The sequence below is a fragment of the Myotis daubentonii genome, chromosome 10, assembly GCF_963259705.1.
Source record: "Myotis daubentonii chromosome 10, mMyoDau2.1, whole genome shotgun sequence".
NCBI lineage: Eukaryota > Metazoa > Chordata > Mammalia > Chiroptera > Vespertilionidae > Myotis > Myotis daubentonii.
The window spans coordinates 15,221,620-15,246,189 of NC_081849.1; positions in this window are offsets into that span (position 1 = coordinate 15,221,620).

Here is a 24,570-nt window from a genome sequence, read left to right on the forward strand (position 1 = left end):
AAATAAAAACTCACCAGGTGGTATTAGGAAACATTGTATCTGTTAATTTTATGTAGAGAGATAAACACTATTAAAGTATCTTTAGTCTTTTGAAAATGAAATGTAAAGTCTCATCGAATCACCTAATTACTGCCAGAGTAGTCTGAAAACATTCCAACAAATGCTTCATTTATTCTTTTTTTTTTTCCTGACCTAGTATGAATTTACTTTCACCTGTACCCTCATTAATTTATCTTTCTTTTTCTGGCTGATGTGGATCAATTGAGCAATATACCAGAATGCATAATAAAGATTTTAGAGAAATATTGATAATGCTTATACCATTCCATTAAGTGTCTTTATTCTGTTACTAATAAATATCAGACATCTTCTTAGTAATTTTATTCATAGTCTATTTTTATTCTAGGAACATTTTATAGAAATTAATATATATTATCTATAGAGGAGTGGAAAAGATACCCTCACATGGAAGTAATAAAATGTTCTGAATTTTACAAAGACATTCAAACGGACTAAAGCTTTGGTGATTAAATTGCCTATATGTAGCCAGGATAAACTTATTTTCAAATATTTCTCTTTGCTTCAAAATCTACATTCTCATAGGTTAGGAGCCCAAAATAATATAATGTACATTTTTACTCTCCAGTGATGAACAATTTAGCTCTCTTTAATATTTCATTGCAGATCTGTTTGAAATTTGTGTCTCTTTGAAATTATTTCTTGAAGGAGTTAAATAGCAATTTGGAGAATTATATGCATAGTATTTTTGGATATTGCACAGAAAATCACAAATCCTAAATTCACAAATTTTAAATACAGAAAATACACCAGGAAATTCTTGCAGGAAAAGGAAACCTCATTATTCATTAGCTTTAGTTTTCTGAAATTTTAAGTATTGAGTCTCCAATGACTTGGGTCATTTTGGAAAAATACACACATAAAGGCACTGACAGTTTAAAATGTAAGCATGAGGCTGAAGGTAAAAACGTCACCCATGTTGTAGTTTACTTGTAGTTGCTCATTACTTAAGTTCAGTAATTTTTCTTTGTGAAATAGTGATAATAATATTTGCCTCAGGGGACTTGCAATAAAATTACATGAGAAATAAAATAGCTAGAAAATAAACTAATTATTTTTAGCATGTGTGTGTGTGTGTGTGTGTGTGTGTGTGTGTGTCTGTGGTTTGGTAGTCTGCCATTAATTTTGTAAAATTCTCAGCCATTATTACTTCAAATGTTTCTTATTTTTCTTTTTCACCTTCTCTTTTTGGTATTCTCATTACAAATATATTCTAAACTTTGGAATTGTTCCCCTGTTCTTGGGTACTTTGGGTCCCTCTTTTTCATTCTTTTATATGTTTGCATTTAAGTTTTGGAAGTTTACATTAACATATCTTCTAGCTCACTGATGTTTCCTTAATATATCCAGTTTATTGATATACCCATCAAATGTATTTTTTTATTTCTGTTGCATTGTTTTGATATTTAGCATTTCCTTTTATTTCTTATAATTTTCATCTCTCGTACATGAGGTTTTAGTGTATCAGTCTAGAAGTTGAGCTGTGTTTACAGTTCCTTGTAGTTGTATTCTATGCTAAAATTTCTGTATTATTCTTGTTTTTGTCACCCTTGCTGTCAATGAATCTTTCTAAAGACTCATTAACTAGGGTCTGAGCATTGTAATTTTTAGCTCTAATACCATTGTCATACAGCACTCTGACTGATGTGGTGATAAGGTGTGAAGGGCAAAGGAAGTATCCTATAGTCTTCTGGTTAATTATCATCATACTAGTCTACACTTAGTCTCTAGCCATTTGTCAATTAGAAATTAAAGGCTTCCTACCAACATTGGTCCCAGCTGGGGCTTCTGCTCTTGGGCTTCTATTCCTGGATACTTATGGACTGATACCCACCTTTCTCTCGCTTTCTAATTTTGGGGGCCGAAGTTTGCCATGTGACCTCAATTCCGTGATGGATCTAAGAAGAGCTGTTGAATTTCAGGCTGTTCATTTTAATTTTTTTGCTTTGAGAATGGAAGTGATGATTCAAGCTCACAACATGTCAGAGTAGAAAACACTAGATTTTTGCTTTTAATATTTAAAATTTCAAAACAAATGATAAAATTCTTTAAAAAGATTTACCAAAATAGAACTTCAATTAATATATTTTTATTATCTACTTCAATATCTTAGAACTTAAAAGGTAACTGGATCATGAAAAAGTGTTAAGATATGATTTTTTTTTCATCTTAGGCAATTGATTTTTACTACAATTCATCATCTATAGAAGTAAAAATTTACAAGAGTGTTCATTATCACAGAAATTTAATGCAATGTTAATATAGATTCAGGTTTTGACATTAACATTTAACTTTAATGTAGATTTTGGAATGATTTAACTAAGTGACTGGAGAATTTCGGGTTGCTTCAGAGAACCTAAGAATCTCTTGTTTGGCTTTAGGGACTTATTTATTAATAAAATTAAAATGTAAGTCCTAAAGTTCAGGGTAATTTGAAAGTTTAGAATAAATAAGCAAATATTTTTTAAATGCTGTCATGACACTTGTACCCTACAACTTGCATTTTTGCAAATGTTCCACAGGTCTGGCGCCTGCAGCAGTAAATGATTTAGCCATCAACTCGTAAATGATTTCTGAAATTTGTTGGAGGTTAATTCTCTGCCTCCTTGGCCCCCCGAGATGGACAAATAGTAATTGATTTTGATGGCATTCACAAAGTACCTTCTCTTATTGAATAATAGGGTAGCACTCACAGATATATCCCCAGGATACAGGAAAAATTAGTATAGAGATGTCATTAACAGTTTATTCTTATGCATCAATTCAATCAACCTTCAACATACATTTGTGTTGCTTTAAGGAAACTACCAATTCTAAAGTGGCAAAATGGAGAGGAACCAAGATGGTGGTGTAAGTAAAAGCAGTACTCACATCCTCGCACAACCATACCAAAATTACAACTAAGATACAGAGCAGCCATCATTCACAGTTGTTGGAAATCTGGCTGAATGGAAGCTCTACAATTAGAGAATTAAAGAAGCCACCTTAAGACTGGTAGGAGGGATGGAGGTGCAGAACATGAGGTATGTTTTTAATTGGGAGGTACATCTTGGCTGCAGAGGCATCCCATGAGGAGCAAGGGGTCCAAGCCCCCCACCAGAACATCAGCCCAGGGTTCAGAGCTGGGAAGAAAAGTCTCCGTAACTTGGGTCTGTTAAAAAACAGCAGTGAGTGTAGCTGAGAGACACAGACACTGTTGGAATCCCAGGCAGTTCCTCTTAAAGGGCCAGCACAGGGACTTACTCAGACTCGCTCCCTCTGAGCTCCAGCACTGGGGCAGTGGCTTGTGGGATGCAGGGACATAGAGGGAGCAACTGTATTGTCTGCCATCAGAGCAAGAAATTGGGGGTGGCATTTCTCCCAGACAGGGGTACTTGCAGGGGTCATTGTTACTACACTGAGACCTCCCTCATCACAGAGCTGACTGGCAGCCATATCTGAGTTTCCACGAGCCTGGTCCACACTGTTTTCTCTGCCCTGGTGATTCCCTGAGATCCCACCCCACCCAATTTGTAGCTCCACTCAAGCTGTTTGCAGTGGCTTTTCCATGTGAATGGCCTGTCCTGTCTCAGACTTTCCTAAAATCACTCAAAAAAGTAGCAGCTGGACTCAGCATGCCTCATACCTTTTGATGAGTGACCCCAGACCTCACACTAGCAGCAGCTTGTCATGATTTATAGCTTGGTCTCTGCTAGGAACCTCCAAACCCAACACAAGTAGCAGCCATCTTCAGATCACTCTGTAGTTCTTGCCTAATGGCCCCAAGCAGTGCACAGGCAGTGGCTGATTTTGCACTCCCAGGAGGCCCCAGAGCCAATGAACTCTGTGGACAGCTTCAGACCATGTGAAGCTACAACCCTACCACATCCATGAGCAACATACACAAGGGGCAGACTTGGTGAGCACCAAAGCCCCTCTGAAGCAAGTCCTACTCCATAGGGGTGTCTCCTGCATAACATCTCTTCCACTTTAGTCACAGCTGTTCCTCACAGCCAATTGGCCTGGGGGGGGGGGGTCAATTCCTCCCGGTGACACCAACAACAATCAAGGCTCAACTACAACAGGATAGTGCACACAGCCCACACAGGGGCGCACCTGGAGTGCCCAGCTCAGGTGATTGGAGAGGCTAAGCAATTGGGCCCCACAGTTCACCTACTACATAAGTCCACTCTACCAACTCTAGGAGTCATAGCAGCTCTATCTAATATATAGAAACAAACATAGGGAAGCATCCAAAATGCAGAGACAAAGAAACATGTCACAAATGAAAGAACAAAAGAAATCTCCTGAAAAAAAACTAAAAGAAATGGAAACAGCAAACTGCTAGATATAGAGTTCAAAATAATGATTATAAGGATGCTCAAGGAACTTAGTGAGAATGTGAGGGAACTTAGTGAGAACTTCAAGGAACCTGGTAACACCATCGAAGACATGAAAAAGGACCGGTCAGAATTGAAGGATACATTACCTAAAATGAATAATTTATAGGAAATCGAGAGTAGAGTTTTCTTAGAATCAAATCAATTATTTGGAATATGAAGAAGCAAAAAACACCCAATCAGGAGAGCAAAAAGAAAAAGAATGAAAAAATATGAAGATAGTGTAAAGAGTCTCTGGGACAATTTCAAGGGTACCAACATTCACATTATTGGGGTACCATAAAGAAAAGAGAGGAAGCAAAAAAATGAAAACCTATTTGAAAAAATAATGACGGAAAACTTGGTGAAAGGAATAGACTTACAAGTCCAGAAAGTGCAGAGTCCTAAACAAGTTGAATGCGAAGAGTCCCACACCAAGATACATCATAATTAAAATGCCAAAGGTCAAACTCAAAGAAAATCTTAAAAGCAGCAAGAAAAAAGCGTTTAGTTACCTACAAGGGAGTGCCCATATGACTGTCAGCTGATTTCTCAACAGAAATTTTGCAGGCCAGAAATATTGAAAGTGATGAATAGCGAGGATCTACAACCATTATTACTTTACCCAGCAAAGCTTTCATTTAGAATTGAAGGTCAGATAAAGAGCTTCATAGACAAGAAAAAATAAAGGATTTCATCACCACCTAACATGAAATGTTGAAGAGTCTTCTTTAAGATGAAGAAGAAAATAATAAAAATATGAACAATAAAATGGCAATAAATACATAGCTATCAATAATTTAATCTAAAAATCAAAATAAATGAATAAGTAATCTAATGCACAAAATAAATTTATGAATAAAATAGAACCAGAGGCATGGAAACATGGAACAGATTGGGGAATCTCAGAGGGAAGAGGGGAGGGATGGTGGAAAGAGATTAACCTAAGAACTTATATGCATATATGAGTTACCCATGGACACAGCCAATAGGGTGGTGAAGTCCTGGGGTGGGGCTGAATCCAGGTGGAGAAGGGCAATGGTGGGGAAAATGGCGACATCTATAATACTCTCAACAGTAAAGATTTTAAAAATTTGTTAAAAATTAAAGTGTCAAAATGGTTTATATGCTTTACCAAGTATTCCACATTTAAATAAAATATCCTAAAGAGGATCTAGTCACTGTTTAAAATACACCGAAATAGGTGTCATGATTACCTTATGGAAGTAATGAACTTAATATATCTCATCATTACTGTTGTGTATGTATCACACAGAGATAGAAGAAATATAGCCAATACTGAATCCACGATGGAAACTATGGGAGTCATTACAATCAACTCATTGCCCCGAAAGATACCCACTTTGAAATTTCCCAAACATTGAAATGTTACCTTACCTTACCACCTAACATGTGAATATATTACCTTACCTGGTATATGTGAGTAATTAATCATCTTAAAACAGAAAGAATATCTTGGTTTATCAAAACAAATCCAATATAATTCCAGGGTGTCCTTGTAAGTGAATGATGAAAGCAGGGGTCTGAGAGAGTTGCAGGTTCTATGCTTTTGACTTTGAGGACAGAGGAAGGGGTCAGGAGCCAAGGACTGGGGAGGCCTTCAGAAGCTGAGGAAGAAAGAAAACGGACTCTCCTCCTAGAGGTCATAGAGAAAATGCTGCTCTATGAACAACTGGAGGTTAGCTCAGTGAAACCTATTCTGTACTTGCACACTAGAAGGTAATATCTTTGTACTGTATTGAGCCACAAGGTGTGATAATTTGATACATCCTCAGTAGAAGATATATAGGCACATAAAGTCTAAAAATTCTAGGGTACTCTTTTCTATTTAATTCTGGGATACTCTTGATGACTGATGGCAACGTGATGATAAATCATTATTATGTGATTGGTGTGTGAAAAATAAATCTTATTTATAAGCTAACAATTAGATGAACTCTTTATATATAGATTTTGTTCCTATCCCCATTTTACAGATGTCAAAACAGAGGCTTTGAGAGTTTATAGAACTTGCTTTGATGGAATTAGTATGGCTAGAGTTCCAATCTAACAAAGGGAGTGAGATATTGTACAGATGCCAAAAGTATTTATTTAATTATTCTAAAAATAATGAGCTAAAGAGTCTTCTTTTCCCATAATATGAGAAAAGATATCACGAAGGTCACAAATGAAAATGATACCGTGCCTGTTCTCAGAAATTTAGGCTCTATTTGAAAATCGTACAATCTGAAATGTTCAGATGAATGTTTGTATCTGTAAGTGTTATTCAGTCTTGAATAATAACCCTTGGTTTAGTGTTTCTATATTTCAATTAAATAGTTGGGTGGAATGTATCCAAACAATAAAGGAAAATATCAAATTGAATCCAGAGTACATCATAGCCTCTCAAGTCTCCCTTACCTAGGAGGCTTGCTGCAATGTGTTCTCATTTTTTTACATTTAAATATTCACTTTTGGCATCTTTCATCTGGTGAAGGTTTGTGTTTGGTGAAGTGGAATGACTATTGGAGCCAAATTGACCTCTGAATAACTCAAGATATGGAGTATTTCAGAGCATCAGTTTCCTGATTGGTAAAAATGTTTACTCTAAAAGTGATTTAATAAAGTAACGGGCTTAATGACCCTAGAATACGGCCAGAAATCAATAAATAAGGTCACTGCTATTCTGTATTTTATATTTTTTTTAAAGTAGTATAAGCTCCAATTTTATCTCAGTTTCCGTGGTTTGTGAAATATAATTTAGATCATATTCCTGAAAGTTGTTGGTATGCGTTATTAATATCACTAACCAAGTTTGCCTGCTTGAATCCTATCCCGTTCTGCCTTTTTGAAGTCGTTTGTGGGGAAGCAAAGGAGGCGTTTCCCCCCTTCATGGTCCTAGCTCTCTGTCCTGTGTTTGACAGAATGAAGCTCTGGGCCTTTGAGGCTGAGGGGAGTCACGAACAGGTCTACTTGATAGAATGGCGGGGGTGGAGTTGCTCCTCCATTCCACGGCTTTACTAGGAGACTGTGATTGCTCTCTCACAGCTATCTCAGAGCCAGCTCTTTAAACAACGGCATTTTCCCCAAATAGGCCTTTACGACAATTCTCCTCTCTCCAGTTGGGGCTACCAACTCCATGAGCTCAGTTTATTTTCTTTTACTTTGCTGGAAGCTGTCAGAGTCCTTTCAGAAATGCTGCTGAAGGTGGAGTGTAGTTTTCTTCCTCAGCTACCTTTTAATAGGAGCAGTTGGTTTTCAAAGAGGAAATATAACAGGAAAACATCTTCAATAGATTCTAACTTATAAAAGTTGTAATAGAATTATGGTCCTTTTACATTTTACCCTTGATATGTTTGGAAAGGTCTTTTTATTTTATGTCTTTTTGCTTTATAATTTTAGCAAAAATGCAGCACCATATTTTATTTTAATATGCTACTCTCTATTTATTGTAGTGTTTTTTCTGATGATTCACAGTCTTATATTTAATTCTAATTGACTAAATATTTTAATGGATAAATGAATGAATCAAAACATAGAACATCTAGAACAAATTTAAAAATATTTCCAGAATCTGATTCACTTTGTACTTCATCTGATTACTGTAAAATTCTACTTTATATTTTCCCAACAGCAACCATCCATCTTTTATATTTGAGTCAGCTGTATTCACTATAAGAGTTTCTCTGTAGGGCTGGATCTCAAAAAATGGAAACGATCATTTTTCAGTACTTCAAGGACAGTGTATTAGGAAAGGCAGATGGCATTTTCACAATGGTATTTGTTAGCACAAAATATTATTGTATATTTACTTTTAATTTGTTATTAAATATAATATGCTGTAAGTAGCAATGCTTTCTCAGTATAAGATAGTATGTTTTTGATGATGATGATGTACAGTTTTTAAACAGCCCACAATCCTATGTAATAATCCTATGTAATAAAAGGGTAATATGCAAATTGACCCTAATGGCGGAACGACCAGGAACCAGTCGCTATAATACACATTGACCACCAGGGAGCAGACACTCAATGCAGGAGCTGCCCCCTAGTGGTCAGTGTGCTTCCACAGGGGAGTGCCACTCAGCTAGAAGCCAGGTCATGGCTGGCCAGCCCCGTGCACTGGTGGGAGCCTCTCCCACCTCCGTGGCAGCACTAAGGATGTCCGACTCCCAGGAGGGCAGGCCTAAGTCATTAGTTGGATATCCCCCAAGGGCTCCCAGCCTGCCAGAGGGATGTCTGACTGTCAGCTTAGGCCTAATCCCCTGGAGAGCAGGCCTAAGCTGGGAGACGGACACCCCCTGAGGGCTCTTGGACCGTGAGAGGGAGCAGGCTGGGCCGAGGTACCCTCCCAGTGCATGAATTTTCATGCACGGGGCCTCTAGTTATTAATAAATAAAACAACAAATGAACGAATGGTATAAATTTACATCAACTTGTAAAGAAATATTATAAATGTAGTATATTAGAATCAAATTAACACATTGTATGCGGGAAACGTATTTATCGGTTTACGTTGACTGTAGTAGTAGAGTGCGGAACACATATTAATACATTTTTTATAGACTAGCGGTAGAATGCGGGTAACGTATAAATACGTAAACTAAAGTTATCGTAATTTTACTGAACGTTGCCATTTGTGCAAAAAATTAGCAAAAATGGCCCGCACCACCTGTTAGCGCACGATAAAAACTACCCACATACAATGTGTTAATAGATTCACAAAAAAGCTTTTCTAAGAAGCTATATTATTGTATTTTGTACATATGTTCCTAATTATGTTAATGGCATAAGTAGGTATTGCTGTGATCATATTTATTTTATAGATGTGAAAAGAGAGTAAAGATCTAATATGTGTCCACTTTCAGGATATTAGGTGGCAAATATGGAGTGATTCCCATTATTGTGAGTGCATTCAATATCTTACTCAGATTAAATGTGACTAAGGAATAAAGTGCTTTGATAAAATGTCTTCTAATGAGTATAATTTTAATTACTGGTGTGACCTGTTATTTTCCATGCAGAGGTATAAACTGCATCACATTAAAAGCAACCAGGCAGCCTGGCGGGTGTGGCTCCATGGTTGAGCATCGAGCAATCAAACAGGAGATCAGGGTTCCATTCCCGGTCAGGGTACATGCCGGGTTTGTGGGCTCGATCCCCAATAAGGGGTGTGCAGGAGGCGCCAGATCAACCAGTCTCTCTCATCATTGAGGTTTTATATCTCTCTCCCTCTCCCTTCCTCTCTGAAATCAATATTATTAATTTTTTTTTAAAGAGCGACAGGCAAATTTCAATGAACCAATTTCCTATCTGCATAAGGTAGACCATTATACAGATTCCTTGATGACCTCACTTCACAGTATTTCTCGGTCTCTCCAGGGTGTGTCACACACATAATCCTCTTCTGTCCTTTTGCTCGTTTTCCTCATTGAATTCTCTTCCTTCAGGAGCCGCTTGAGACTGTCTTTTGCTGCTGCTCTTACCCTCCTCTACAGCAAAGGAGGACTCAGAGAAAAGTCCTTTTGTTCCCTGATATGTCATGTGCCGAGCCATGCCCTCTTCACATAAAAGTGGGAAGAACTTTCCTTTCTCTACTGGCCTCACACTGTTACCTGGGCACCAAAAAGGAAAAAAAAAAAAAAAACAGCTGTGTTTTACAGAGTCCTCCATGAAAACAAATGCTTTATTTGCTTTACACAGACTCGATCTTTACAGGTTTTCTCCAAACAATACAGCCATGAGGTTGTGGTGTACAGAGCACTCCCACTACTTGAGACAAACCACACTATGATTTCCAAAGCTTCATAGGAAACCCCCCTGGAAAATCTTCTCTGTTTCAACAATAAAGTCTCTACCAGAAGCTCCGGGTGGCCTCATCCTCTGCATCAGATCAGACCAGTATTTCAGAATAAGCGCTGAGGGGCAGTCAGGCTGCACCTGCACTGCACTGAAACGTCATTGAAAGGAAAACAGGGTCCATAGATGATTTTTAAACTTGTCCTGTTTAGAACATGTGAACATGCTAATGAAGGAAATTAACAAAAAATTCTCACATGGTATTTTTTTATATCTTGTGCCAGGAACATTTAATATTTTTCTGAATTCAAGGTTTTAACTAAAAGAAGCCTGTGGGCCTTATGGCCAATTCCATAATAGGCTGAACTACTTATGCTACTCTTTCATTCAGTTCTTTTCATAAGAAGATGATTTTGCTTACCATGGCAACAATAAACTCTGTAAAATGTGTTTGTATGCTTATATAGTCTATTTTTGATAGAAGTTAAATTAATACCAAATATTTCAAAAAAAGAACAAAATGATTCTCAATTGTGCTTTAGTGATATATTTCTCTAACAATTTAAGATATGCCCATGAATTCAATGCAAGTGTGAAAAATAGTATTTATCTTATATTAAAAAGTTCATATTATTTTTCTCAAAACATTTTTATATTCTTATTCATTTATTGGACTAAAGGTATAATATGAATTAGTGTATGAGTAAGTAATAATTACGTACCTTTTTAGCTTTTGACACATGAAATTACATTCGCACATATTTTTCTTCAATTTTGAGATGACTAGAGGATTTTCCTAAGAGGCAATTGTAAATACAAATCTACATTTTATACATACATATGGAATACATTTATCTATCTGTCTCTCTAATTATGCTATATCTGCTTGTGTATCTGTTTTTCTATCTACCAATGTAATTCTCACTGAAACAATAAAAAGCAAATAAGTGTAGAGTGAGAGAAGACTGAGTGCAGATATCTGAACAACACCATCGTAGAAACAAACTCGTGGAATAAAGGAGCCCTGTATGTTGTTAAGTGGTATAGTCAAACAAGAGACATTCTAAAAAGTGAGAGAGATGTCCCAAATTGCCGTATACATTCCCTCAAAATGTTTTTGTGTGTGACTATCTTTGTTAATATTGTTTTTTGCCCTGGCTGGTGAGGCCCAGTTGGTTGAGTGTTGTACTGTGCACCAAAAGGTCACTGGTTCAATTTCTTCCCAGATTGTAGGCTTGGCCCCCAGTAGGGGGCATGCAGGAATAGTAGATCAGTTTCTCTCTCACATCAATGTTTCTCTCTCTCTCTCTCTCTCTCTCTCTCTCCCATCCTCTTTGTCTAAAACCAATAAAAACATATTTTAAAAAAATATTGGTACCTTTTTTGTTTGTTTGTAGTCATAGTTAAAGCTGCCACTCAACTGTGCCATCTTCCTGCAATTATGTAAATATCTTCTTGTTAAATTAAAGAAAGTCACATAATTATTTTCTCCACTTATTTTAGGAATGTAAACAAAAATTAATATGCTCCTTTTTTAAATAATACAATTTTGATGTGTTTCCTTTGACCTAATTGGATGGCACACTGCAATTCAGGCAGAAAAATTTGCTGTAGTTTCATCTGCATTATTTTCAGAACTATAGGCAAAGACTTAGCAGCACTGACTTGTTTGAGAAAAATATAAGGCTTTCAAGATGTGGACATCTAATACTTAGCAGGCATTGCTCCAAGAATTTTACTAATAAGGCTACATTGTATTCCATGTATTACAAGTCTTGCTTCTAATGAATCCACCCTCACATTCATTGTACTTTTATAGACTAGAAGAAATATTAGGAATGTTAGCTAAACACCTATATGTTTTGTTTCACATTTGGACAGGTGCAGTTTTAAGACCTTTCAAATTGATTAGATTATCTTAAATGTCATTTGTTGTGGAGCATTATATATTGTCTTTTACTCACATGTGAAATAGAGGTTTCAGAAATGATATTATTTGTTTAAATATAGAAACAAAAAATATATTTGAGTATGACATTACATTTGATACCAACCATGACTTGATTAAGACAATAGCCACAGTACATGTGCTTTGTATAAACATTAGTTCTAAAAAGATTTTGCAGAATTCCCAAATCTTTCAAGCAAGTAGATTTGTCTTTGGCTTTCCTATTTTCACTAATCATAAGTGACTAAGCATCACTATTCATTTTCCTTAAGTCAATCTTATAAACTCCCTGAGCTTGAAATAACCAATTAGTGGGAAAACGCTGAAGGGAGTTCAGATATCTTCCTTTTGAATTTTAGCTGAATTTTCACTTATGGCTCTAAAGAGCCTGTAAAAAAAAATCTTATCTGAACTTAGGTTGAAATCTGTTAAAAATTCTGAAGTTTTATGTGCATACTTTTTACTTTGTTAATAGTTACAATAAATTTTACCAAACAAACAAACAATCCAGTTAGAAAATGGGCAGAGGTCCTGAACAGACACCTCTCCCAAGAAGACATAACAATGATCAACAAATGTATAGGATCAGGGGATAAGCCCAGGACAAGCTGCTGCTGCCCACTGCTCCCCTAGTTGTAAGCCTCATAGGAACCCTTAGATTCTAGTGGAAAGTTAAACGTTCACGTTCAAGAAGCGTCATGGGCATGCTCTAGACCAGTGGTCGCCAAACGGTGGTCCATGGACCACTGGTGGTCTGTGAGGTCCGAAAGTTTTGCGACTGCTGCTCTAGACCAACCCCATCCTGGGTCTTTGTCTTGAGGGTTTTTGTCTCTTTCTTATGGGTGAGAATTTTGGAGAAGGGTTTCAGCAGAATAGTCATCTGTTTTCCAGGAGAGTTTTTAATATGCTGGTGCATCACACTTGGCATACAGTGGAGTTTGGGATTATTCTTTGGCCAGCTTTACTCATTTACTTTTTTTTTTTTATTAGTTAAGGTATTACAAATGTGTCCTCATCCCCCCCCCCCATTAACCCCCAACCTCCCCCCCACACACAAACTCATGCTCCCATCCCCCCGTTGTCCATGTCCATTGGTTTGGCTTATATACATGTATACAAGTCCTTCTGTTGATCTCTTCCCCTTACCCCCGCCCTCCCCTACTTTCCTTCTGGGGATTGATAGCCTGATCGCTGTTTCTCAGTCTTTGGTACTCGTTTACTTTTATCGTGGGCCTGTCTGGCTCTAATCAAGTTTTTGTTATTTGTTCTCCTGACTTCATTTATTCTTGCGTTTGGCTGGCACAAATGGCATTAACTGGGTTTCTGTCCTCTATCTCCCAGACCAGGGTGATTTAAGCTATGCATTCCCTGGTTAGGGAGGAGAGGTATAAACCAGTTGTTGTCCTTGGTTAGGGAAGATAAGATCTTGTGAATCACTAACTGGCTGTAAGTTGTTCAAATTGCTTGGTCTTGTTGAATTAGGTTGTCTCACTTTCCCCATTCCACTTATCCAGTAATTTTCTAGTGTCTTACTATCCTGCCGTAGTGGGAAGTGGGTTGTTTGGCATTCCACTACTCCCCCTGACCTGCTTTGGTTTGAGCACGGTTCAGTGACAGTGGTTAGCTTATGTATGCAGTAAAAGATAAAGAGGCACTACCAGTTGGTGCCCTACTTTTTCAGGGAAGGTATGTACTGGGTTGAAGATTCTTAACTTCTCCCCCTGGGATCTGCAATGAAGTGGTGTGCCTCAGTGTGAGTCACGAAGGGACCTCAGTGAGAAGCTGAGCATATATATACTCCCATCAAGTCATCTGCTGTATCTCAGAAAGGCCTTCTTGATGAAAAAGAAGAGTATCATAACATAATATACAAACGCCAAGAACACAATAGAAAATAACTAACTATAACTAAAATAACTAACCAAAACAAGACAAATCACAGCTTGAATAAGAAAGGACAATAAAATATGCTAAAATCAAAGTAAGTCAGAAGTTGAAATTAAGTATTAAGGATTTTAAAGCAGACATAAAACATGCTTTAAGCCCTGGCCAGTTTTTCTCAGTGGTTAGACTCTTAGAGGATTGAAAGGTCATGAGTTTGATTCCAGTCGAGGGCACATACCTTGGTTGCAGGATCGCACCTTGCCCTGGGTCAGGGTGCGTACAGGAGGCAACCAGTCAATGTGTCTCTCTCAAATTGATGTCTCACTCTCTGTCTCCCCTCCTCCTTCTTGCCTTTCACTCTCTCTAAAAATAAATGGAAAAATATTCTCCAGTGAGTATTAAATAAATAGTTTTAACACATTTACTTGAAAATTGAAGAAAAAATGAAAATCTCAGCAAAGAAATAAAAATTGTAGAACTGAAAATTAAATTAAAAATAATAATAAAGTAATGGACTTGTTCAACAATAGAAGGAGATTGAAAATGGTATAGCCAGTGAACTAGAGGACAGATCAATAGAATTTACTCAATCTAAACACATAGAAAAATACAATGGGGGAAAAAAATGATGAGTTTCAGGGTTCTATGGGATAATAAAAAAGAGCTAATATTCATACCATTGAAGGAAGATTATATGAGTCCTTAGATATGACATTTATGGATAAGAAAATGAAAGAATAAGACTGAGATAATATTGAAGGAAATAATGGCGCCAGCCCTGGCAGGTGTTGCTCAGTTGGTTCCATGCCCAAACAGTTGCTGGTTTGATTCCAGGTCAGGGTGCATGCCTGGGTTGTGGGCTTGATCCCCGTAATGGAAAATGCAGGAGGCATCAGATTGATGTTCCACTCTCACATTGATGTTTTCCTTTCTCCCTCTCTTTTCCTCTGGTAATCACCATTCTGTTGACTGAATTTTTAATTTATAATAGTCAAGATTTGGACTCAGTCAAAATCAATCTTAATTCTTTAAAGTTTTATGGTGACATTCAGAGTCTATGTATGTCTCCTACTAACATGACAGGCCACTCAAAGTCTTGGTTAACAAAATCAGATTTCAATTGTGTCCTGTTATAAAGAGAACAGATTCTCATTGAATTCACATAAATAACCCTATTGTCATGAAAAATAAATAATACTCATTAAGAGTTTCTAAATTCTAGAGGGATCAAGTAGGGGGAAAATATTAATGTTTTAATATTGCTTTTTGAGGTATAATTTACCAAACTGCTTTAAAAGTTAAGTTTCCTTCATAGTAACCACTATTCAGATATGTGTGTTTAAGTTGAAATTAATAAAAAAAATCAAATAAAATGATAAGTTGGATTTCGCAGCCTCACTAGCCATATTTAAAGTGCTCAGTAACTATATGTGTAGAAAGCACTATCAGAGAGTAAAACTCTAGCTGGTTTGTCTCAGTGGATAGAGCGTCACCTGCAGACCGAAGGGTCCTGGGTTTGATTCTGGTCCAGGGCACATACCTTGGTTGCAGGCTCCTCCCCAGCCCAGGCCCTGGTCAGGGTTCTTGCAATCCATGTGTTTCTCTCACATCATAAATGTTTCTCTCTGTCTTTCCCTCTCTCTTCCACTCTCTCTAAAAATCAATGGAGAAATATCCTCGGGTGAGGATTAACAAAAAAAGAGGAAAGTAAAATATAAGCAGGTAAGACAGTCTTGAGGTATCTGTGAAACCATAGTAGCGATATTTCTCTGCATCTTGGACAGTAATGATTGTAGGCCAGAGAGTGAAAGGTAGGGGAAAGATGATGTCTTTTAAACATAAGAAACAATGTGTGCCGAGGTGTGGAGTAATTGCTCAAGGACCTGCAATGCATTCCATATGAGCAGGGCATACCAGTGGGTTGTGTGTGTTACAAGGCGAAGTTGGATTGTTAAACAGAAACCAAATCATGAATGACTCTGCATCACAAACTAATGATTTAGATTTTCCCCCTGAAGGCTGTTTTTAAATGATACAAGTAGGAGTCAGGAGATGTAATATATGCCTTTGAATGGTTGCTCTGACAAGAGCATGAATAATGCATTATTGGCAGGCAGCACTGGAGGAGATGACCCAAGCAGTAGGCTGCTAATGATGTAATCCAGTTAAGAGATAGCATAGCTTAGGTAGAAACAGTAGACCTGGGTAAAAAGGGAGTTTCCAAGATGATACATAAAGGAATTAACCAATCAGTGAAAACAACACAGTGCATTTTCTTAATATTTATCATTGAAATGTACATGCACTTTAGCAAGATTTCATAATATATGTTGATACACATGACATCTATTTGGCTAAATATGCAAGTGGCAGTCTATAAAAGCTCAGCATGTTTCTGCTGTATGCCATGTTTAACTTTCTATTTTTAGAGGCCATTCTTCATTATACTGGAAAAGCAATATCTATCAAATAAAGTTTAGCACCAAGTTGTTATATAAAATTAGTACAGGTTGAAAACATGATAAAAAGCAAAATACTTGGAAGAGTACGTGTAGTCGCACCCAATAGTTACATTTCTAGAATATCAAAACTGAATATTCACAATTCATTTAACCAGAAGGTATTTAGAATTGAACTCACAAGAATTATACCATGAGCTTTTCAAATTTAGGCCTCAAATTGAATGATTGAATTATGCATTTCACAAGTATTTATAGAGAATTTCCTAGGTGTATTTTTCACCCAGAACCTAGATGGGATGCAGATGTATTTTCCATTCTGATTCCAAGGTTCTGGAATATCAAAATAGAAAATCTACCTGATTTTACCAAATGGGTTTTAGAGTTTAACTCAGAGAAATTGATAGAAACACTTTCTAAATTTAAAATTGAATTCAGGTCATTGTGTTATTCAGTTGTTTCTTATGAAAATATTTATGAACCCCCTGTGATATGTCCTGTGCCACCAAGAGCTAGTAATAACAATGAAGATATATTTCCTATCCTCAGTGAGTTACAGGCCGAGCTATGGCTTCTGTGCTACTTAACTGGCTGGCAAGAAGCCTTTGAAGAGTGCTTTGTACTGTCTAGGAGAGTCAAATATGTTTCCTTATCTTACAACTTTGCATAAGATTGATTGAGCTATGTATGTAGAAACAATGTGAAAAATTCAGGGGAAGGAAATTCTTTTCAGTGCCATGGATTATAAGTGGCAGAGCTTATATTCATATTCAGGAGTAATCTAATATTTCCCTGTACCATGAATTTTAAATATCATAATTTCCTTCCATTATAGTCAGACATACTTTTATCCAAGTAATTAATTCACCTTCAGCTACTCTAATTGAAAAAAGGAAATGTGAAATTGATAGAAGCAAGAACATTATTGCACAAGAATTCTGAAAAGGATTTGGTAATCTTATCTTTGAAGGTTTGCTAGCAATACTCACGTCCTTTCTATCAGAGAAATTAATTTTCTGATAAAAAAGGAAAACTGCCATCTGATCAGCCAGATGGCCATGCAGTGGCAGCATTTTCAGGTCCAGGGCATATCAGTTACTCCCCACAAAGTTTACTCAAGTAAATAAAGAAAATATGGGTTGTGAACTTCCTAAATGTGATAGACATTTTACCAAACCCTCACATTTTTCTTCAACTAAAATTAGACATAAAAATATCAACCCATATTTTCATAGGCAGCCTTTAAAATAGTATGTACCTGATTAAATGAAACAAAAAATAGAACATTTTTTTACCTACATTCTAATTTCCAAGGCAATATCCCCTGAGCAGAAACAGTTGGTTTAAAGGAATCTCCTGAGTAGCACAACACACCAACAGACTAAAATTACCTTCCAGTATGTCACCTTCAAGCTGGTGCCTAGTTCCTGTCTTCTTACCTTATGTTTGCCTCTCACCCACATATTGTGCTTGTTGCCTCGAATAGCATCAGGAGTAAAAAAAAAAAACAAAATAAAAAAAAAATCACTCTTCTGTAAGGTCCCAAAAATAATTCCTTGGGGATCAATTGTCATTGAGGAGTTTCATTTTCCTTTATTTTTATATTTTTAACAATTAAGAATCATATTTTAAGTGGCCTAAATATTGATGATTGATAATATTCTCCCCTAGAGGAATATACTCTCTGAATTTCTAGGTTTCAAAATCTTCGCATATAGTAAGATGTATCTTAAATGCCATAGCCTTCACCAATCAGTCTTTAATTCTGTCCTTTGAACCTCTTTGTTTCTTGCTTTCAGATTTATTATGTATTACTGAACCTCAATGGGCACTTGCTAATTACTAACCTATAATATTTTAAGGGCAGGTATCTTACTTTATATTTTTATGTATCAATTCCAAACACTTCAGAGAGTTTTAGTAATAACATATCCTCAATAAATGTACTGAACAGAGAGACTTAAAATGACTATTTCATTATTTTCTATTAAAATAAATGTTAATCTTAAAGATAGTCCAGAAAACTACTTTTTTTAATAACATAATTCATAGAGTTTATTGTTTCTTCCTCAAAAACAAGTATTATAAGAAGGGTACTTTCATTGAAAACAATAGATTATAACTCTTTGTAAATTATGTTTAGATTGATAATGAATAAAAATAATGTTAGTTCCTGCATTATTCCACTTTACAATATGACCATGTAAACTGTTAAATATATTTTCACACAAATATAATTTTTAACATGTCTTAAAGCCTATCAATTATTATTTGATTTGTTTAATTTTATATATTGGTTGAACATGAATATGTCAATCATCTTGATAGAGTCATAGTATTTGAATCCAAATTCTTAATATAATTCTGTGATTATTTATGTAACTTGACATTTGATACGTAGAGGAATATTGTTAATGTCAATGAAAGTTACATTTCAACTTGCAATCCACTTAAAACCAAAATATCTAGATGAAAAGAGGGGAAAGTAAAGTAATGACATTATCTGAAGTCTGTCAGCCATTCATATGTTTCAAAATTGACTAATAAGGTGGTGGAATTTCCAAGAAGTCATTAGTTCATGACTCCCAGAGAATGTGTGGTGAGAGTCCACCTTCAGTATACCATTGGGATCTCTAAAATTAGCAGATGGTCAGGCAATGAGAAAATACTGCATGAAGATGCATTCCTCAGGATGAAATTATTAGGTTTTAACATTATTCTGGAGAATCGGGATATCTGGGGTTTAGATGATGAATACCACAACCACCATCTGAAATGTTAGCCAAACCAACCATCAGGGGATTGATAAGTTGTGTTCCCTGGGTAAAAAGAGTCTGATGTCCATAAGCACTCAAATTCATCATTATTATGTGAAAATTGGATGGGGTGAAAGAGGCTCAGAGAACAAGTTAAGAAGTTCAAGAAGTAATAAATGAGGTAATGTGTCATTTTTATATCAAAACAAGTGCAAATTTATTATGTAGCGGAAAGCAAAATTAACATGCTTTCTCACATTAAAATGTGGTTTAAAATACATTTCACAATACCAGGAAAAGGAATCAAATTTCAGCTGGTACTACCAGCCTTCCAGCATAAAATATGTTCACTTGTCTCTGCATATATTTCACCACAAATATTTGTAAGCCACTGCTACAAAATGTTTCAGTATTAAGACATCGTGAACTTTTCCTCAAAATATTGAGGCTGAATGTGAGAAGTCAATATTAAGAACTATGGAGAGTCTAATCGCCAAAATGTATAGGAAACTCATACAACTTAACAAAAGGAAGGTAAACAATACAATAAAAAATGGGCAAAGGACCTAAATAGACACTTCTCCAAAGTGAAAAATACAGAAAGCCAAGCAACATATGAAAAAATGCTCAGTCACAAATCATCTGAGAGATGCAAATCAAAAGGACAATGAGGTACTATCTCACACCTGTCAGAATGGCTATCATCAACAAATCAACAAACGACAAGTGCTGGCCACAATGTGGAGAAAAGCAACCCTCGTGCACTGCTGGTGGGAATGCAGGCTGGTGCAGCCATTATGAAAACAGTATGGAGTTTCCTCAAAAAAATTTAAAAATGGAAGTCCCATTTAACCCAGTAATTCCACTTCTAGGCATATATCCCAAGAAAACAGAAACACCAATCAGAAAGGATATTTGCACCCCTATGTTCATAGCAGCACAATTTACAATAGCTAAGATTTGAAAACAGCCTAAGTGCCTATCAGCAAATGGGTGGATAAAAAATAGTGGTACATTTACACCAGTGGTTCTCAACCTGTGGGTCGCGACCACTTGGGGGGTCCAACGACCCTTTCTCAGGGGTCACCTAAGACCATCGGAAAACACATATATAATTACATATTGTTTTTGTGATTAATCACTATGCTTTAATTATGTTCAATTTGTTACAATGAAATTGGGGGGTCACCACAACATGAGGAACTGTATTAAAGGGTCCGGCATTAGGAAGGTTGAGAACCACTGATCTACACAATGGAATACTACACAAGTTTAAAAAGAAAGAACTCTTATTATTTGCAACAGCATGGATGGACCTGCAGAGCATTATGCTAAGCAAAATAAGCCAGCCAGGGAAAGATAAATATCATATGATCTCACTCACTTGTGGAATATAATGAACAACATAAAATGATGAAAAAAAATAGATCCAGAGACATAGAAGCATCGAACAGACCATCAAACTTCAGAGAGGAGCAATTACAAATATAAGGATTATACATTACATTGTAGACTAATACATTCATTAACCTTTGAAAATGTGTTTCACTTTTAGAGGCAGTACTTGCATGACCCACGGTATGGAAGTGTTATCTTCTGTGAAGTGTTATTTAATAATGCCAAGTATCTAGGGAGCATTTTGGGATATTCATGACATGGATAGGACAGGTTTCATTTTGGAATTAGAGTCTGTGCTAAAAAAACTTTGCCAAAAATCTCACATTGTTCAAAATAATCCCAAGTAGTTGTTTCCATCAGTAATTATAGTCAATGTTGAAAAGAGTTTTCCAAAAAGCCGCTTCCTATGAATTAGTTCTCAAGTCTTTAAACACTTCACTTACATATTTCACTTACAATTACTCAGCTAACAGAAACACTAAATCAAAGCTGTTCTAAACAGAGTTTTCCAGTAGCTTTTACAAATGTATTGATTATCATTTATGTTTTAGATTAATACAATTTTACCTATTATGAATATGTTGGACTCACTGAAAAAATACAGAGGTGAACCGAGTGTGTGCAATGCTCATATGTTCTGTGGAATCTACACTGATAAAAAAGAAAGATGCAAATTGATCATACCCCTGAACGCTTCCCATTGGCTAATCAGGGTGATATGCAAATTAACTGCCAACCAAGATGGCGGCCAGCAGCCAGGCAGCTGAAGTGAACAGGAGGCTTGCTTGCTCCAATGATGGAGGAAGCCAAGGTTCCCTGCCTGCCACTGCCGGCCTCTGAGCTGCAGTCTAAGAAACAATGTTGCAAATATAGAAGCTAAACAAACCCCATGCTATCAGCCAGCCGGCCGAGCTGGAGTTGCAACAGTGTTTCAATTATAGAACCCAAACAAACCAGATACCTGCTTTCAGCAGCTGAGGTCTCAGAGCTGGAGCCGAGCCTCAGAGCTAAAGCTAGCTCTCAGCTCCAGTGACAGCCATAGAAGGTAAATAAATCCCAGAATAAAAAAAGAAAAGAAAAAAAGGAGAGGTTGGGAGCTTTAGTCACCCACCAGCCTGAAAACGGCCCTCAGCCCCTCACCCAGACTGGCCAGGCACCCTAGTGGGGATCCCCACCCTGAAGGGGGTGTGACCAGCTGCAAACAGCCATCATCCCCACATCCAGGCTGGCCAGGCACCCCAGTGGGGACCCCCACCATGAAGGGGGTGTGACCAGCTCCAAACAGCCATTATCCCCCCATCCAGGCTGGCCAGGCACCCCAGTGGGGACCCCCACCCTGAAGGGGGTGTGACCAGATGCAAACAGCCATTATCCCCCCATCCAGACTGGCCAGGAACCCATGTGGGACCCCCACCCTGATCCGGGACACCCTTCAGGGAAAACCAGCCGGCCCCCGCCCATGCACCAGGCCTCTATCCTATATAGTAAAAGGGTAATATGCAAACTGACCCTAACAGCAGAAAGACTGGGAATGACTGGTCGCTATGACACACACTGACCACCAGGGGGCAGATGCTCAATGCAGGAGCTGCCCTCTGGTGGTCAGGGCGCTCTCACATGGGAGGAGCTCTGCTCAGCCACAAGCCAGGCTGATAGCTGCCAGTACAGGGGTGGTGGTGGGAGCCTCTCCTGCCTCCTCAGCAGCGCTAAGGATGTCCTACTGCAGTTTAGGCCTGCTCCCCGCTGCCAACTGGACATCCCCCGAGGGCTGCCGGGCTGCCAGAGGGATGTCTGATTGCCATCTTAGGCCCAATCCCCTGGGGAGCGGGCCTAAGCCAGCATGTGGTCATCCCCTGAGGGGTCCCAGACTACGAGAGGGCACAGGCCAAGCTGAGAGACCCCCTCCACCCTGAGTGCACAAATTTTTGTGCAACAGGCTTCTAGTCCTACATAATAAAACCCTAATATGCAAATTGACCCAATGGCGGAATGACTTGTGGAATGACTGGTTGTTATGACAAGCTCTGACCACCCGGGGGCAGATGCTCAACGCAGGAGCTGCTGAAAATCAGGGGTAGCTCCTGTGTTGAGCATCAGCCCCTTGAGGGAGACGTGAGCAGCAGCAGGGATCAGGAGGCGGGGCCAGCAGCAGTGGGAGGAGACTGGCAGTGGTGATGGGGGGTGGGGCCAGCCAGTGGGTGGTGCCAGGCTGCCAGCCAAGATGGGTGGGCCTCCCGAGTACCCCGCCAACCAGTTGCCCTGCAGAGGGAGGCAACCAGCGGCAGCAGCAGAGGGTGGGGTGAGCCAGCGGGTGGTGCCAGGCCAACAGCCAAGGCAGGTGCCAGCAGGGACCCCCCTCGCTGATCACCCTGCCCACCGCCCCACAGATTGGTCCAGATTGCCAGCCAGGCCTAGGGACTCTACCCTATATATTAGGAACAGTCTCTTAGATTTAAAAATTAAAACCTAGCAAGGTTACTCTAACACTGAAAAAACAGGATGGTGCAGCGATGACATGCATGGACTCTGGCTTGCACATTTTGTGGTCAGCCCTGATTCTGACACTTATAACTGTGCGACAAAGCCAATTAATTAACTTCTCTCTGCTTCAGTTTTTCCACCCATAAGATGGGGAAAATGATACTACTGCCTCAGAAGGATCATGTTATGTACTGTTTTTTATAATCAGGGCAAAAAAATGTAGCTGCCCATACAACAGCAAGATGCCTTTCACCTGTATGAAAAGTATGGTCACTGGTGCATGCAGCTTCCCGGTTTGCAAGAGGAATGTCCGACTGCCGGTTTGTGAGGATCAGGCCTAAAACAGCAGGCTGGGCTGAGCCCCCCACCCCCTCAGTGCAGGAATTTCATGCACCAGGCTTCTAGTATTATAATATAGTGCATTAACTGAGGGTGCATGTTGTAACATTCATTTCTTCACTGATACATGTTTCATTCCATAATTGTAGTCTGAGCTGGAAACAGTTTCCGAAAACCCTCTTTGTAGGAAATACTTCACTGCAGGGATTACACAATGCACAGCTATTTAAAACACTAAAACTCTACTGTGGTAAACAATGTTTGATAGTATCATATACAAATGTATGCATTATTCTTTCTACTTTATCTTTTGAAAACGTGCTTCACTCATTGAAGGAATACACAGTGGGACCAAGTGTCTGGAATGCTGCTTTCTTCTGTTAAGTCTTATAATGGACTGCCATGTAATGGAGGAACATTCTGCAACATTCAATACTTAGAAGTATTCCATTTAGGAATTCTAGCCCATGCTAAATGCAGTTAGCAAAACACTGATTAGTACTAAATAAGTATGAATGTTTAAACACTGCACTGCCTGTTTTCCATAATGGATTATTTTCACCAGTAAAGAGATTTGACTTTGAGTTCAGATAAAACAAAGTTGAAATCCTGGCTCCAAGAATGAAGAGGCCATATGGCATTTGAATACATTACTTAACTGTTTTAAGACACATTTATCTATAAATATATGAAAATAAAGTCAAGAACTTCATAGGAGTACTGTGACTTTTTGTATTTAAACCAGAAAAATGTTCTCACAGACATGTGCTTTTCCCCAAATCCTGTGGTTGCAGAGTACATTTGAAGTTCTCTATGTTCAAGTATTATATTTGTTTATCAAAACAAAGCTGGGTTTTGAAATTAAAAATGATATTAATCTTTCCTCTCTGAAAACCCCAGGGCTCTGTAAACCATCATACCTTTACTTTCAAAAATCTATTCTACATTAAGATTTATAACATCTGGTTAGAATATCAATAACCTCTTTTTTTTCCTTTTGTTCTTTTATCTGTTCTTTCCTAATGTGGAGGAATAACTTCCTATAAGGTGATGATTGCCATTGACTCTTA